Consider the following 17,912-nt stretch of genomic DNA (forward strand, 5'->3'; position numbering starts at 1 on the left):
TAATGAATATGGAAAAAAACAAAAGAGAATATTTAACATAAAAAGTTAAATATTATAAAATAAAAAAGAATGAAACATAAGAGAAGAATTTAATATCAAAGTTAAAAAAAAAATCTAAATCCAAAAATCTAAAACAACAAAGAAAGAATTTAACATGAGTGTTAAATTCTTCAATTAGAAAAAACATACATAAAAGAGAAAATTTAATTGATTTGTGTAAATGTTTTTCTTTTTTTTTATTTAGATAATATTTCTCTTAAATCCTTTTAAATGTTTTTCATTTCAATTCTTTCAGATTTTTTATAACTTTGAGATTCTGTGAAATTCTTCTTCAATATTTTAATTTTCTCTTACTTCATGATACTTATTAACTTTTACATTATACTTTCTTTTCATGTTTTTAATTCATGTCATTAATTCATTTTTTATGTATTACAATGTAACATAATACTTTTCTTATATATTGCAGCATTCTGAGGTTAATTAATTAATATCAATTAATTAATATGCTGCAACATATAAAGGAATTTATTATTATGGTACATATATGAATAATGAATAAATATAAAAACATAAAAGAGAATATAACATAATATAACAAGTTATGTAACAAAAATAAAGTAAAAAAGGATTGAAACATAGCTAAAGAATTTAATCCCACAGTAAAAAAAGAAATCTAAATCTAAAAATCTAAAATATCAAAAAAGCAAATTTTGTTATTTTCTTTAAATGTTTTCCTTAATTTCTATTATATCTAATATCTAATATTTCTATTAAATCCTTCTTTCATGTTTCAATATTTTTAGACTTTTTAACTTTGAGATTAAATTCCACTCAAATGTTTCAATTTTTTCTATTTTATGATAATAATAACTTTTACATTTTACATGATAATAATAACTTTTACATTATATTCTCTTTTCATGTTTTATTTCATTATTTATGTATTACAATGTTAAATTCTTTTCCTATATATTGCAGCATTGTAAGATTAATTAATTGTTAATTGTTAATTGTTATGTTGCAACATATAAAAGAATTTATTGTTACATTATAATAAATAAATAAATGTGTATAAACATATAAGAGGAAAATGTAAGATAAAAGTTAACCATTATAAAAAAGAGGATTGAAACATAACTGAAGAATAAAATTTCAAAGTCAAGAAAAATCTAAATCTAAAATTCTAAAACATCAAAAAGAAGCAAATTTTGTTGTTTTGCTTAAATGTTTTCTTTAATTTAGATAATATTTCTGTTAAATCTTTCTCTCATATTTCAGTATTTTTAAACTTTTCTAACTTTGAGGTTAAATTCCTCTCAAATATTTCAATTTTTTTCTACTTTATGATAACAATAACTTTTACATTATATTCTCTTTTCATGTTTAATTTCATTATTTATGTATTACAATGTTAAATTCTTTTCCAATATGTTGCAGCATTGTAAGATTTTGCTAATTGTTATGTTGCAACATATAAAAAAGTTTAATGTTATAATATATAAATAATTAATAAATATACAAACAAAAAAGGAGAATTCAACATAAAGTATATTAGAAAGTAGAAAAGGATTGAAACATAGCTGAAGAACTTAATCTCAAAGTTAAGAAAATCTAAAGGAACTAAATAACAAAAAGGAATTTACAACAACAAATGGTAATTGAATAAGATAAACAATTTAAGAAAAACAATTTATTATATTTAACAAAGCTTCAAGATATAAGAATAGAATTGAACTATTGATCCTAATATACAAAAAGAATAAAAAAATTCCATGGAAGGATTGTTCAATGTAAAAATTAAAAAAAATTCCAAAAATGTTAAAACATAGAAAAAATAATTTAGCATAAATGTTAATTGAATTAGAAAAGACATATATATGAAAAATAACTGAAGGTAATTGAACTTAAACAATAATAATTATAGATTATAAGAAATGAGTATAAGAACATAAAAAGGAAATGTAACATAAAACTCAACAATAATAAACTAAAAATGATTGAATCATAAGAGAAGATTTTTCTCCAAGGAGGATAAAGTAGAGTAAGAATTAAGTATTATTGCCATCTCTTAGTGCTTTTAGAAAATATCATCTTAAAGAAATGTTTCTAGCTTGCAAGAGATGGTGCTCACGTTCAATTCTTATCTTATCTCTATTCATTTCCTCTTCGTCTATTACTTATTCTAATTTATGTGTTTCATTATCGATCATAAAATAAACGTATAAACGAAATATCGACAAGAAATAGATTGACGCGACATCTTCGAACATTGTAAAATATGTTCTGAACCGAAAAAAGATTAGAGCTACGCCGTCTAGCGTAATATAATTTGATTACATATACAATTATTATCACTCAAGGTACAAAGAAATAAAATCTTATGCTTTATAAATTTCCCAAATTATTTTATTCGTAAATAAATTCTCCTTTCCTAAATGTATGTTATCCACCTATTTATCTACAGTATCTACTTTTCTACAATACATAACTTTATTTAATACCCTTGATTCTGCATGCACTTAATTTTAAATACACTTTTTTTTAATCAATTATACAATCTTCTGTTCCTGTAAGAAATCCTGAAACAAACTTGAATTAAAAATATAACATTAACATTTAATTTATTCTGAAAGTTTTTTTATGTTTCTTATCTATATAAGAATTTAAACACTTTGTTCCTAATTCAGCTTTGATTGAACATCTAACAAATTCTCTTCGTATCAACATTCATCATATTTACATTCACACTGATTGATGACACACAAATTCCAAAAAATTTGTGATACGACATAAAACCACATGTGGCAAGAGGAAAATGCAAATCAGTATATACCAATGATGGCTAATGAACAAAGTCATGTAGCTATCAAGTATCAAGCATTTGTTTATAATGAGGAAATTAAGGAATTAAGGATAGCAAAATGATCATATTGCCTTGAAAAATAGGAAATGTTGATTTGGAAAACGAATCAAAGTGGGGAAAGCGAAGCTGCTTTTTTTAACAATAAGAAGAAGAAGAACAGAACATCGTTTATAAATCCCATCTATCAAGAAAAAAAGCTAAATGTTTCCTACAACCTATTCTATATTACCTAATATAAAAAATTAGAATATTTATCTGATGATAAGATGTAATCCATTCCACATAATCCATTGTTGAAAGCTGAAGGAGATTTCTGAAACAAACTATAGAACAGAATTAGTGAAACAACAACAATAACAAAGGTAATTAATTTCCAACAAATGAGGATAACACATTATTATCTATCTATTTTTTCCTGTTTATTTTCTTCTATTTTTCATATTTCATATCTGTAACAAACTCAATTACTGGATTAATAATTAAAAAATAATTTACACCTAGAAAAAGAAAGGAAAAAATTTAATTAAAAAAACAAATTATCAAAATGTTGTTAAGCAACTCATTATTTTAAATGGGAGATATTCATCGATAAGAAAGAAATACATATTTTAACAGTATTTTCAATAACAAACGTTCTTAATAAGGGGGTGCTGAAATGAAAAAAACGACGAAAAGGTAACCAGAAGGGTAACCAAAATAATTATCCACCCAATGTAAATCCGAACAAACCGTGAGTGGAATTTATTTCTATTTCGCAACACTAAAATGCTAAAATGTCAAAAGAAAACGCGAAGAGTGCTTCACTGTACTTTCAATGCAATTCTATATCAGCAAAAAAAAAGATAAAAAAAGGATAAAAGATTCGCGAAAACATATACGAAACTCTAATAAACTAATTTATGCACTCATAATTTTTTTATTATAGACGCAACACTATATAATAGCGGAAGATTGCAGCCATAGTCAGAGACTGCCGTCGTACAATCACCTTTCATACAGCTTTTTTGACTGTAATAGGTGATTCAGGAACTTGATACTTCCACAGTCCAAGTGGAAGAAATATGGGCAATTTGAGCAAAAAAACGCAAAACTACTATAAAAAAACGCGATTATTTTTCAACGCAACACTAATTCTTCAAACGAATTTAATATAAAATTTATTATTATTTTATAAATCGAAAAAGCTACTTTAAATATCACGATATCATAAATCATAATTGCATTATAATAAAGAATAAATTCAAATATATATTAAAAAAAAAAAAAAAGAAAATAAAAAATTGATTAATTCATAATGAAAATAATTAAACGTAACCGCGATATTCTTTTCAACGCAACGCTATAGCAAACGCGATCATCATTTTATCGCAACTCTAATTCAACCCGTTTACTAATCAATCGCAACACTAATGCAAATTCGCGATATGCCCATGATGACTGGATAAACGATAGGCCAGCATGCAAATTGGCCAAGACAATACAACATATAATACGTATTACTAAAACGAGCACAATGACAAAGTAGTAACAATGATTTCCCATTCTTTGGATCGAGACAAGATCCAAAAGATGAGAAACCATTCGTTGCAGCCCTCTTCGTGACAGTTTGTCGGGCCTCTTCGGTCTTCCTCCTTCGGGCGCAATGCCCGCTGAAACTTAAATCTAGGCTCGAGATTCACTAATCGTAAACCAAAAAAAAAAAAAAAAAAAGGACTAAATCGCGGAAGCTAAATGCACATGGACGACCAACAATTGCAATGATCGTTCTCCGTACATGCACAGAATCTCGAGCGCAACGTTCGTTTCGAAAGCAAATCACGACCGCGACCGCGAAATTCGAAAACTCGATGAGCAAAACCAGAGACGAATGGCATTGTCATCCATTCGTCTCAGTTTCGCCCTCGATTTCTCAAATTTTATTCCCTGAAACAAGTTGTCACGCGAAAACGCGCCTACCCGATCAGAGACTGTGACAACCTGCCCGGCCCTACCTACTTATAATTAAACAGACACACCAGAAGTATACTACCTATCCTACCTAGCCCTATATTTAAAAAATATGGCAAAACAGGCATACCAACACACTCATTCCACGATTCTCACACATAACACCCGGGCGCAAAAGCCTACACTAGGGAAAGCGTCCCGGGACGCCTCCGACACCCGAGCTTGGCACACTACTCGCACACTCTAACTTTACGTACCTTTTCCTGAAATCGACTGACGATGGCTAGCGACCATTGCGTGAAACGCGACAAAACACGTGTATTTACATTTTAATTGTGAATATTTATGAATACGTAACGTTTTCCAAAATACTAGTCACCAGACTAAACGGTACCATTATTATAACCATTATTCTCAACCAAAATTGTACAATTATGATATTGTAATTTGATACTAAAGATTAGTAATCTTACTATTTATTACTTATTCGCAATATTTTATTACGAGTATGATTGTAAATTGCGATTGAATAGTGAAAGAAATAATAATTGAAACGACGCAATTCCACAGCCTAACCACACACACACACACAATGTGGAAAGTACGTCGTGCACGATACACTAACGCATCGTCAGTCGCTAAAAAATTTGTATTAACTTATGAACTAGGTCATCATACCCATTGCCTCTCCTTCACTCAAGTAACACCTGGGCACGTGAGTGAATTCCTGGCAATGAACATGGAAAGGGTTAAACCTGAAAATCCTGAGCTAAAAGATATTAATATATTCATTTTGTATCTAACGGGCTAATATTCTTTGACTTTGTATTATATATTTCAAATTATACAATTATATAAATTATATTATATATTTCAAATTTTTATTATCATGTTTCAAATTTTGTGTGACTCTATTTTATATTTCGTATCATTAATTAAACAAGTTCTTGAATTTTTAGCATATTAAATTTTTAATATTGAATTGAAAAAGGAATTTAGAATTCATTGTAATTTAATATAAAATATTAATAGAAATACCCTCAGACGATTCCTTCATCAGAGCATATTTTCAAAACCAAGAAGAATGATATTCAAAACTTATTGCTCTGATTCTAAAATCTGCCTGTCGCGAAATGTCTCCTTGCGCAAAATTTAATTCACATTTGTACGAGTAAAAATTGAACTTTACTATCTACCAGTGTTGTAAATCATACTGAAGTTATATGAAATTATTATATGACAAACACAATAATCAAATTGACCAAATAACTTAAAATGTTACTCTGAAGAATTTTGAATTATAGAAATTCAAATTAACAGTAACATGTATTACACTGATAATTATATAATAATAATTATTATACGTTTTATGCCAGTTATGTTCAGAAAATTACCAAACATTTTATATTAATCAAAAACGCGAAGCGTAAGAAGACTCTAGCCTGAACTAATAAATAAAACACAATAGAAATAATTGTTACTACTCGCGGGTATTTATTTATAATAATATAATATACCCGCGGTCATTGTGCTCGTGCAAAATTCTACGTATACAACCAATCACTCGTGTCGATTCGGATCTTTTATCCTACGACATGATTGAGTGACCGGAGGAACCAAAAAGCATGCGACTCACCATACGATGCGAACGCCTTCATTGTTATTGTAGCCAAGAAGTCATCGAGAAGAAGGTTGGATAGTCATCAGGATGGATGGAAGGATGGAAGAAATCTGTGACAAAACGTCATAATTTAAAACACGGTTCCGATTACTTGAAAAAAATTGAAATACGAAACTATTAAATATGCAATATGTAACAATATATAATATTGAAATTCCATTTAACTTCTATTTACAAGAATAAAAATTTAGATAGATAAAAGAATAATTACCTCTTCGCGTGATGGATGATCGCCGTATTCTCTTGAGAGAAGCACCGACTCTACTCTGTACCGGAAACGAATATTTAAAATAAAAAGAAAAAAAATAAAAAATAAGAAACTAATAACGCGTCCGCATAAATTATAATCGACGAACAAACACTGACTCTATCTTCCCGTTTGATTATTCTAATTAAAATTTAATCAGAGCTATTGTGCTCTAAAAAATATTCAAAATACTATGACGAAGCAAACACTGATTCTACTAACCACATTGCGCGTGGTCACAATATAATATTTTCTGAAATTAACATTAAATTAGTATAGAGGGACGGGGAATGATAGAGGAAGAAGCAATATCTTTTTGATATTGATAAGATCTTTTTTCTTCTCCTTCTTATCGAGCATTTGTTCTAAAAATACTGCCTTTTTATTTTTTCACTTTCTTCTAACTAAAACGTAATTTTATTATGAATTGCTTAACAACAATCATTAATAATCCAATAAAACAGAATAAAAATTTATACATACGAAATGTAAAATTTTACCACGAAAAAAAGTCACCAATGGCGTCCATATTGGAATTTTTCCCGCCTTCGAGAATATTACCATAACGCTACCAATTAAACCTGCGCAGAAAAAAATCAAAACTTCTAAATAAATGAATAATATGTATGAAATTAGATCATGTTAAAGTATCACAACGATCAAATCAAATAAAAAAAAAAAACTCACAATATAAAGCATCTTGTAATTCGACACTCGAATTATGTGATAAACGAGGAACTCAAAATTATCAATTCTAATATTGTTGAATAAAATATTCAATAAATGTGTATTAATCAACGCACAAATAATAACAAAAGTAGTCACAAAGAAAGATATTATTAAAATACTATGCAACAAATAAAACAATCGTCTCGAGAAAATTTCAAACGTCTAATCGTCACGACGAACAATGTCACTGCGCTTCGATTTCGCGCATCGAATAACAAGATGGAGAGGGGATACGCTCGACAGGTCGAAACATGTTTGAACACGAATCCGATTTCTTGGAAATGAAATATCATAAGAAATGCTTCTTGCCTCGAGCAAAGTATAAACGAAAGACTAAAAAAAGTAAACAATAAACATACACGCGAGACGTTGTACACAATATATATGTACATTCGGAAAAATATGCGATACTTGAATAATTCGATTTCACGAAATGAATACGTAACAAAGCGTAAAATATTTCATTCACTTTAATACTATTAAAATGATAAAATATAGAGATCAAGAAATTGTAATATAAACGTATTACGATTAAAATTATATTTAAAAAAAGCCGATATACGATTTCAAATTCTGTTTCGAAATATTTCGATACGGGACGTTAATGACGCAATAGACGCGAAATGAACAATTCTAAGGAAAAGACACAAAAACACGGAAAAAACCAATTAATTTCGTTTTCAGTACACTGAATGGATCATTTCAAAAACTAAATTAGCAATATTTTGGTAATAATAAGTGTAAAATAACTTACTGCGATAATCACAATTCGCGACGACACGTCCACTCCACACAATTTTCAACTGTAGACTGACGACATGCGCAGTGTAATGCGCAGTGTAATGCGCAGTGTAATGCGCACTACGATGCGCAATGAGTCCCACGACTACTTGAATAAAGCGACGTTCTGATTGGCTGGCTCATGATGCTTATTTTTTTCATTCAAAAATCGCGCGAAAAATTGAAATATAACATAACACGTATATTAATTATGTGTTACTTGTCAGATTGGAATTCTCTAAAGATCTACTTATTGGAAAAAAAAAATTATTACTAGAATTACCAATTTATCAAGATAATAAGATAGTTGTAATGCAAAGAAGGAATTCAATAAAAATATTTATTAAATTAAATTTAAATATAAGTAAAAATACAAAAGAGAAATTTAACAAAAAACTTAAATAAATTCATGAAAATTGAAAAAATAAAAAGAGAACGTAATATAAAAGTAACTGAATTTAACATAATTGAAATATAATATAAATAAAACACAAGACTTGAATTTAAATTTAAAATAAATAAATTTAAGCAATTAAATTATATTAAATAAAAGAAAACAATTTTGACATAAAAATCAACAAGAGAAAAAACACAAAAGAATATTTAACCAAATCTGAAAAAAAAACAAGAAACTTATTTAACACGAGATTCGAAGAGATTAGGAAAGATTGAAGTACAAATAAGATATTTTAATTTGAGATGAACAAAATCTGAATAGAATTATAGAAATAGAACAGAAGAATAACGTTAAATAAATCTAAAAAACTTAGAGAATGTAAATAAAATTTGACACATAGGTTAATTTAATTTGAAGAATAAATATATATACATATATATACATATATGTAAAAAAATATTTAACAATATAGTAGTACATAAATGATGAATAATGAATATGGAAAAAAACAAAAGAGAATATTTAACATAAAAAGTTAAATATTATAAAATAAAAAAGAATGAAACATAAGAGAAGAATTTAATATCAAAGTTAAAAAAAAAATCTAAATCCAAAAATCTAAAACAACAAAGAAAGAATTTAACATGAGTGTTAAATTCTTCAATTAGAAAAAACATACATAAAAGAGAAAATTTAATTGATTTGTGTAAATGTTTTTCTTTTTTTTTATTTAGATAATATTTCTCTTAAGTCCTTTTAAATTCATTTTTCAGTTTTTCATTTCAATTCTTTCAGATTTTTTATAACTTTGAGATTCTGTGAAATTCTTCTTCAATATTTTAATTTTCTCTTACTTCATGATACTTATTAACTTTTACATTATACTTTCTTTTCATGTTTTTAATTCATGTCATTAATTCATTTTTTATGTATTACAATGTAACATAATACTTTTCTTATATATTGCAGCATTCTGAGGTTAATTAATTAATATGCTGCAACATATAAAGGAATTTATTATTATGGTACATATATGAATAATGAATAAATATAAAAACATAAAAAGAGAATATAACATAATATAACAAGTTATGTAACAAAAATAAAGTAAAAAAGGATTGAAACATAGCTAAAGAATTTAATCCCACAGTAAAAAAAGAAATCTAAATCTAAAAATCTAAAATATCAAAAAAGCAAATTTTGTTATTTTCTTTAAATGTTTTCCTTAATTTCTATTATATCTAATATCTAATATTTCTATTAAATCCTTCTTTCATGTTTCAATATTTTTAGACTTTTTTAACTTTGAGATTAAATTCCTCTCAAATGTTTCAATTTTTTCTATTTTATGATAATAATAACTTTTACATTTTACATGATAATAATAACTTTTACATTATATTCTCTTTTCATGTTTTATTTCATTATTTATGTATTACAATGTTAAATTCTTTTCCTATATATTGCAGCATTGTAAGATTTTGTTAATTGTTATGTTGCAACATATAAAAGAATTTATTGTTACATTATAATAAATAAATAAATGTGTATAAACATATAAGAGGAAAATGTAAGATAAAAGTTAACCATTATAAAAAAGAGGATTGAAACATAACTGAAGAATAAAATTTCAAAGTCAAGAAAAATCTAAATCTAAAATTCTAAAACATCAAAAAGAAGCAAATTTTGTTGTTTTGCTTAAATGTTTTCTTTAATTTAGATAATATTTCTGTTAAATCTTTCTCTCATATTTCAGTATTTTTAAACTTTTCTAACTTTGAGGTTAAATTCCTCTCAAATATTTCAATTTTTTTCTACTTTATGATAACAATAACTTTTACATTATATTCTCTTTTCATGTTTAATTTCATTATTTATGTATTACAATGTTAAATTCTTTTCCAATATGTTGCAGCATTGTAAGATTTTGCTAATTGTTATGTTGCAACATATAAAAAAGTTTAATGTTATAATATATAAATAATTAATAAATATACAAACAAAAAAGGAGAATTCAACATAAAGTATATTAGAAAGTAGAAAAGGATTGAAACATAGCTGAAGAACTTAATCTCAAAGTTAAGAAAATCTAAAGGAACTAAATAACAAAAAGGAATTTACAACAACAAATGGTAATTGAATAAGATAAACAATTTAAGAAAAACAATTTATTATATTTAACAAAGCTTCAAGATATAAGAATAGAATTGAACTATTGATCCTAATATACAAAAAGAATAAAAAAAAATTCCATGGAAGGATTGTTCAATGTAAAAATTAAAAAAAATTCCAAAAATGTTAAAACATAGAAAAAATAATTTAGCATAAATGTTAATTGAATTAGAAAAGACATATATATGAAAAATAACTGAAGGTAATTGAACTTAAACAATAATAATTATAGATTATAAGAAATGAGTATAAGAACATAAAAAGGAAATGTAACATAAAACTCAACAATAATAAACTAAAAATGATTGAATCATAAGAGAAGATTTTTCTCCAAGGAGGATAAAGTAGAGTAAGAATTAAGTATTATTGCCATCTCTTAGTGCTTTTAGAAAATATCATCTTAAAGAAATGTTTCTAGCTTGCAAGAGATGGTGCTCACGTTCAATTCTTATCTTATCTCTATTCATTTCCTCTTCGTCTATTACTTATTCTAATTTATGTGTTTCATTATCGATCATAAAATAAACGTATAAACGAAATATCGACGAGAAATAGATTGACGCGACATCTTCGAACATTGTAAAATATGTTCTGAACCGAAAAAAGATTAGAGCTACGCCGTCTAGCGTAATATAATTTGATTACATATACAATTATTATCACTCAAGGTACAAAGAAATAAAATCTTATGCTTTATAAATTTCCCAAATTATTTTATTCGTAAATAAATTCTCCTTTCCTAAATGTATGTTATCCACCTATTTATCTACAGTATCTACTTTTCTACAATACATAACTTTATTTAATACCCTTGATTCTGCATGCACTTAATTTTAAATACACTTTTTTAATCAATTATACAATCTTCTGTTCCTGTAAGAAATCCTGAAACAAACTTGAATTAAAAATATAACATTAACATTTAATTTATTCTGAAAGTTTTTTTATGTTTCTTATCTATATAAGAATTTAAACACTTTGTTCCTAATTCAGCTTTGATTGAACATCTAACAAATTCTCTTCGTATCAACATTCATCATATTTACATTCACACTGATTGATGACACACAAATTCCAAAAAATTTGTGATACGACATAAAACCACATGTGGCAAGAGGAAAATGCAAATCAGTATATACCAATGATGGCTAATGAACAAAGTCATATAGCTATCAAGTATCAAGCATTTGTTTATAATGAGGAAATTAAGGAATTAAGGATAGCAAAATGATCATATTGCCTTGAAAAATAGGAAATGTTGATTTGGAAAACGAATCAAAGTGGGGAAAGCGAAGCTGCTTTTTTTAACAATAAGAAGAAGAAGAACAGAACATCGTTTATAAATCCCATCTATCAAGAAAAAAAGCTAAATGTTTCCTACAACCTATTCTATATTACCTAATATAAAAAATTAGAATATTTATCTGATGATAAGATGTAATCCATTCCACATAATCCATTGTTGAAAGCTGAAGGAGATTTCTGAAACAAACTATAGAACAGAATTAGTGAAACAACAACAATAACAAAGGTAATTAATTTCCAACAAATGAGGATAACACATTATTATCTATCTATTTTTTCCTGTTTATTTTCTTCTATTTTTCATATTTCATATCTGTAACAAACTCAATTACTGGATTAATAATTAAAAAATAATTTACACCTAGAAAAAGAAAGGAAAAAATTTAATTAAAAAAACAAATTATCAAAATGTTGTTAAGCAACTCATTATTTTAAATGGGAGATATTCATCGATAAGAAAGAAATACATATTTTAACAGTATTTTCAATAACAAACGTTCTTAATAAGGGGTGCTGAAATGAAAAAAACGACGAAAAGGTAACCAGAAGGGTAACCAAAATAATTATCCACCCAATGTAAATCCGAACAAACCGTGAGTGGAATTTATTTCTATTTCGCAACACTAAAATGCTAAAATGTCAAAAGAAAACGCGAAGAGTGCTTCACTGTACTTTCAATGCAATTCTATATCAGCAAAAAAAAAGGATAAAAAAAAAAAGGATAAAAGATTCGCGAAAACATATACGAAACTCTAATAAACTAATTTATGCACTCATAATTTTTTTATTATAGACGCAACACTATATAATAGCGGAAGATTGCAGCCATAGTCAGAGACTGCCGTCGTACAATCACCTTTCATACAGCTTTTTTGACTGTAATAGGTGATTCAGGAACTTGATACTTCCACAGTCCAAGTGGAAGAAATATGGGCAATTTGAGCAAAAAAACGCAAAACTACTATAAAAAAACGCGATTATTTTTCAACGCAACACTAATTCTTCAAACGAATTTAATATAAAATTTATTATTATTTTATAAATCGAAAAAGCTACTTTAAATATCACGATATCATAAATCATAATTGCATTATAATAAAGAATAAATTCAAATATATATTAAAAAAAAAAAAAAAAAAAAGAAAATAAAAAATTGATTAATTCATAATGAAAATAATTAAACGTAACCGCGATATTCTTTTCAACGCAACGCTATAGCAAACGCGATCATCATTTTATCGCAACTCTAATTCAACCCGTTTACTAATCAATCGCAACACTAATGCAAATTCGCGATATGCCCATGATGACTGGATAAACGATAGGCCAGCATGCAAATTGGCCAAGACAATACAACATATAATACGTATTACTAAAACGAGCACAATGACAAAGTAGTAACAATGATTTCCCATTCTTTGGATCGAGACAAGATCCAAAAGATGAGAAACCATTCGTTGCAGCCCTCTTCGTGACAGTTTGTCGGGCCTCTTCGGTCTTCCTCCTTCGGGCGCAATGCCCGCTGAAACTTAAATCTAGGCTCGAGATTCACTAATCGTAAACCAAAGAAAAAAGAAAAAAAAGGACTAAATCGCGGAAGCTAAATGCACATGGACGACCAACAATTGCAATGATCGTTCTCCGTACATGCACAGAATCTCGAGCGCAACGTTCGTTTCGAAAGCAAATCACGACCGCGACCGCGAAATTCGAAAACTCGATGAGCAAAACCAGAGACGAATGGCATTGTCATCCATTCGTCTCAGTTTCGCCCTCGATTTCTCAAATTTTATTCCCTGAAACAAGTTGTCACGCGAAAACGCGCCTACCCGATCAGAGACTGTGACAACCTGCCCGGCCCTACCTACTTATAATTAAACAGACACACCAGAAGTATACTACCTATCCTACCTAGCCCTATATTTAAAAAATATGGCAAAACAGGCATACCAACACACTCATTCCACGATTCTCACACATAACACCCGGGCGCAAAAGCCTACACTAGGGAAAGCGTCCCGGGACGCCTCCGACACCCGAGCTTGGCACACTACTCGCACACTCTAACTTTACGTACCTTTTCCTGAAATCGACTGACGATGGCTAGCGACCATTGCGTGAAACGCGACAAAACACGTGTATTTACATTTTAATTGTGAATATTTATGAATACGTAACGTTTTCCAAAATACTAGTCACCAGACTAAACGGTACCATTATTATAACCATTATTCTCAACCAAAATTGTACAATTATGATATTGTAATTTGATACTAAAGATTAGTAATCTTACTATTTATTACTTATTCGCAATATTTTATTACGAGTATGATTGTAAATTGCGATTGAATAGTGAAAGAAATAATAATTGAAACGACGCAATTCCACAGCCTAACCACACACACACACACAATGTGGAAAGTACGTCGTGCACGATACACTAACGCATCGTCAGTCGCTAAAAAATTTGTATTAACTTATGAACTAGGTCATCATACCCATTGCCTCTCCTTCACTCAAGTAACACCTGGGCACGTGAGTGAATTCCTGGCAATGAACATGGAAAGGGTTAAACCTGAAAATCCTGAGCTAAAAAGATATTAATATATTCATTTTGTATCTAACGGGCTAATATTCTTTGACTTTGTATTATATATTTCAAATTATACAATTATATAAATTATATTATATATTTCAAATTTTTATTATCATGTTTCAAATTTTGTGTGACTCTATTTTATATTTCGTATCATTAATTAAACAAGTTCTTGAATTTTTAGCATATTAAATTTTTAATATTGAATTGAAAAAGGAATTTAGAATTCATTGTAATTTAATATAAAATATTAATAGAAATACCCTCAGACGATTCCTTCATCAGAGCATATTTTCAAAACCAAGAAGAATGATATTCAAAACTTATTGCTCTGATTCTAAAATCTGCCTGTCGCGAAATGTCTCCTTGCGCAAAATTTAATTCACATTTGTACGAGTAAAAATTGAACTTTACTATCTACCAGTGTTGTAAATCATACTGAAGTTATATGAAATTATTATATGACAAACACAATAATCAAATTGACCAAATAACTTAAAATGTTACTCTGAAGAATTTTGAATTATAGAAATTCAAATTAACAGTAACATGTATTACACTGATAATTATATAATAATAATTATTATACGTTTTATGCCAGTTATGTTCAGAAAATTACCAAACATTTTATATTAATCAAAAACGCGAAGCGTAAGAAGACTCTAGCCTGAACTAATAAATAAAACACAATAGAAATAATTGTTACTACTCGCGGGTATTTATTTATAATAATATAATATACCCGCGGTCATTGTGCTCGTGCAAAATTCTACGTATACAACCAATCACTCGTGTCGATTCGGATCTTTTATCCTACGACATGATTGAGTGACCGGAGGAACCAAAAAGCATGCGACTCACCATACGATGCGAACGCCTTCATTGTTATTGTAGCCAAGAAGTCATCGAGAAGAAGGTTGGATAGTCATCAGGATGGATGGAAGGATGGAAGAAATCTGTGACAAAACGTCATAATTTAAAACACGGTTCCGATTACTTGAAAAAAATTGAAATACGAAACTATTAAATATGCAATATGTAACAATATATAATATTGAAATTCCATTTAACTTCTATTTACAAGAATAAAAATTTAGATAGATAAAAGAATAATTACCTCTTCGCGTGATGGATGATCGCCGTATTCTCTTGAGAGAAGCACCGACTCTACTCTGTACCGGAAACGAATATTTAAAATAAAAAGAAAAAAAATAAAAAATAAGAAACTAATAACGCGTCCGCATAAATTATAATCGACGAACAAACACTGACTCTATCTTCCCGTTTGATTATTCTAATTAAAATTTAATCAGAGCTATTGTGCTCTAAAAAATATTCAAAATACTATGACGAAGCAAACACTGATTCTACTAACCACATTGCGCGTGGTCACAATATAATATTTTCTGAAATTAACATTAAATTAGTATAGAGGGACGGGGAATGATAGAGGAAGAAGCAATATCTTTTTGATATTGATAAGATCTTTTTTCTTCTCCTTCTTATCGAGCATTTGTTCTAAAAATACTGCCTTTTTATTTTTTCACTTTCTTCTAACTAAAACGTAATTTTATTATGAATTGCTTAACAACAATCATTAATAATCCAATAAAACAGAATAAAAATTTATACATACGAAATGTAAAATTTTACCACGAAAAAAAGTCACCAATGGCGTCCATATTGGAATTTTTCCCGCCTTCGAGAATATTACCATAACGCTACCAATTAAACCTGCGCAGAAAAAAATCAAAACTTCTAAATAAATGAATAATATGTATGAAATTAGATCATGTTAAAGTATCACAACGATCAAATCAAATAAAAAAAAAAAACTCACAATATAAAGCATCTTGTAATTCGACACTCGAATTATGTGATAAACGAGGAACTCAAAATTATCAATTCTAATATTGTTGAATAAAATATTCAATAAATGTGTATTAATCAACGCACAAATAATAACAAAAGTAGTCACAAAGAAAGATATTATTAAAATACTATGCAACAAATAAAACAATCGTCTCGAGAAAATTTCAAACGTCTAATCGTCACGACGAACAATGTCACTGCGCTTCGATTTCGCGCATCGAATAACAAGATGGAGAGGGGATACGCTCGACAGGTCGAAACATGTTTGAACACGAATCCGATTTCTTGGAAATGAAATATCATAAGAAATGCTTCTTGCCTCGAGCAAAGTATAAACGAAAGACTAAAAAAAGTAAACAATAAACATACACGCGAGACGTTGTACACAATATATATGTACATTCGGAAAAATATGCGATACTTGAATAATTCGATTTCACGAAATGAATACGTAACAAAGCGTAAAATATTTCATTCACTTTAATACTATTAAAATGATAAAATATAGAGATCAAGAAATTGTAATATAAACGTATTACGATTAAAATTATATTTAAAAAAAGCCGATATACGATTTCAAATTCTGTTTCGAAATATTTCGATACGGGACGTTAATGACGCAATAGACGCGAAATGAACAATTCTAAGGAAAAGACACAAAAACACGGAAAAAACCAATTAATTTCGTTTTCAGTACACTGAATGGATCATTTCAAAAACTAAATTAGCAATATTTTGGTAATAATAAGTGTAAAATAACTTACTGCGATAATCACAATTCGCGACGACACGTCCACTCCACACAATTTTCAACTGTAGACTGACGACATGCGCAGTGTAATGCGCAGTGTAATGCGCAGTGTAATGCGCACTACGATGCGCAATGAGTCCCGCGACTACTTGAATAAAGCGACGTTCTGATTGGCTGGCTCATGATGCTTATTTTTTTCATTCAAAAATCGCGCGAAAAATTGAAATATAACATAACACGTATATTAATTATGTGTTACTTGTCAGATTGGAATTCTCTAAAGATCTACTTATTGGAAAAAAAAAATTATTACTAGAATTACCAATTTATCAAGATAATAAGATAGTTGTAATGCAAAGAAGGAATTCAATAAAAATATTTATTAAATTAAATTTAAATATAAGTAAAAATACAAAAGAGAAATTTAACAAAAACTTAAATAAATTCATGAAAATTGAAAAAATAAAAAGAGAACGTAATATAAAAGTAACTGAATTTAACATAATTGAAATATAATATAAATAAAACACAAGACTTGAATTTAAATTTAAAATAAATAAATTTAAGCA

At 27.9% G+C, this 17,912-nt stretch overlaps 2 long non-coding RNA genes across 5 annotated transcripts; both read right to left on the reverse strand.

The window, feature by feature from the left end:
- Positions 1-2,387: 2,387 nt before the first annotated feature.
- LOC133666868 (uncharacterized) lies at positions 2,388-8,293 on the reverse strand. Of its 2 annotated transcripts, XR_009831652.1 has the most exons (5): positions 8,225-8,293; positions 6,706-7,322; positions 6,450-6,544; positions 3,096-3,189; positions 2,388-2,592 (listed from the first exon to the last, which is right to left on the reverse strand). It is a non-coding gene; the product is annotated as an uncharacterized LOC133666868 (long non-coding RNA). The 2 variants fall into 2 exon arrangements; XR_009831651.1 differs by lacking the exons at positions 2,388-2,592; positions 3,096-3,189 and having other exon boundaries at positions 5,602-6,544.
- Positions 8,294-11,668: 3,375 nt separating this feature from the next.
- LOC133666866 (uncharacterized) lies at positions 11,669-17,696 on the reverse strand. 3 transcript variants are annotated; one of them, XR_009831649.1, is made up of 5 exons: positions 17,357-17,696; positions 15,838-16,454; positions 15,582-15,676; positions 12,218-12,311; positions 11,669-11,714 (listed from the first exon to the last, which is right to left on the reverse strand). It is a non-coding gene; the product is annotated as an uncharacterized LOC133666866 (long non-coding RNA). The 3 variants fall into 3 exon arrangements; XR_009831648.1 differs by lacking the exon at positions 11,669-11,714 and having other exon boundaries at positions 12,004-12,311; XR_009831647.1 differs by lacking the exons at positions 11,669-11,714; positions 12,218-12,311 and having other exon boundaries at positions 13,697-15,676; positions 17,357-17,695.
- Between the last annotated feature and the right edge of the window lie 216 nt (positions 17,697-17,912).

The sequence above is a fragment of the Apis cerana genome, linkage group LG10, assembly GCF_029169275.1.
Source record: "Apis cerana isolate GH-2021 linkage group LG10, AcerK_1.0, whole genome shotgun sequence".
Classification (NCBI taxonomy): domain Eukaryota; kingdom Metazoa; phylum Arthropoda; class Insecta; order Hymenoptera; family Apidae; genus Apis; species Apis cerana.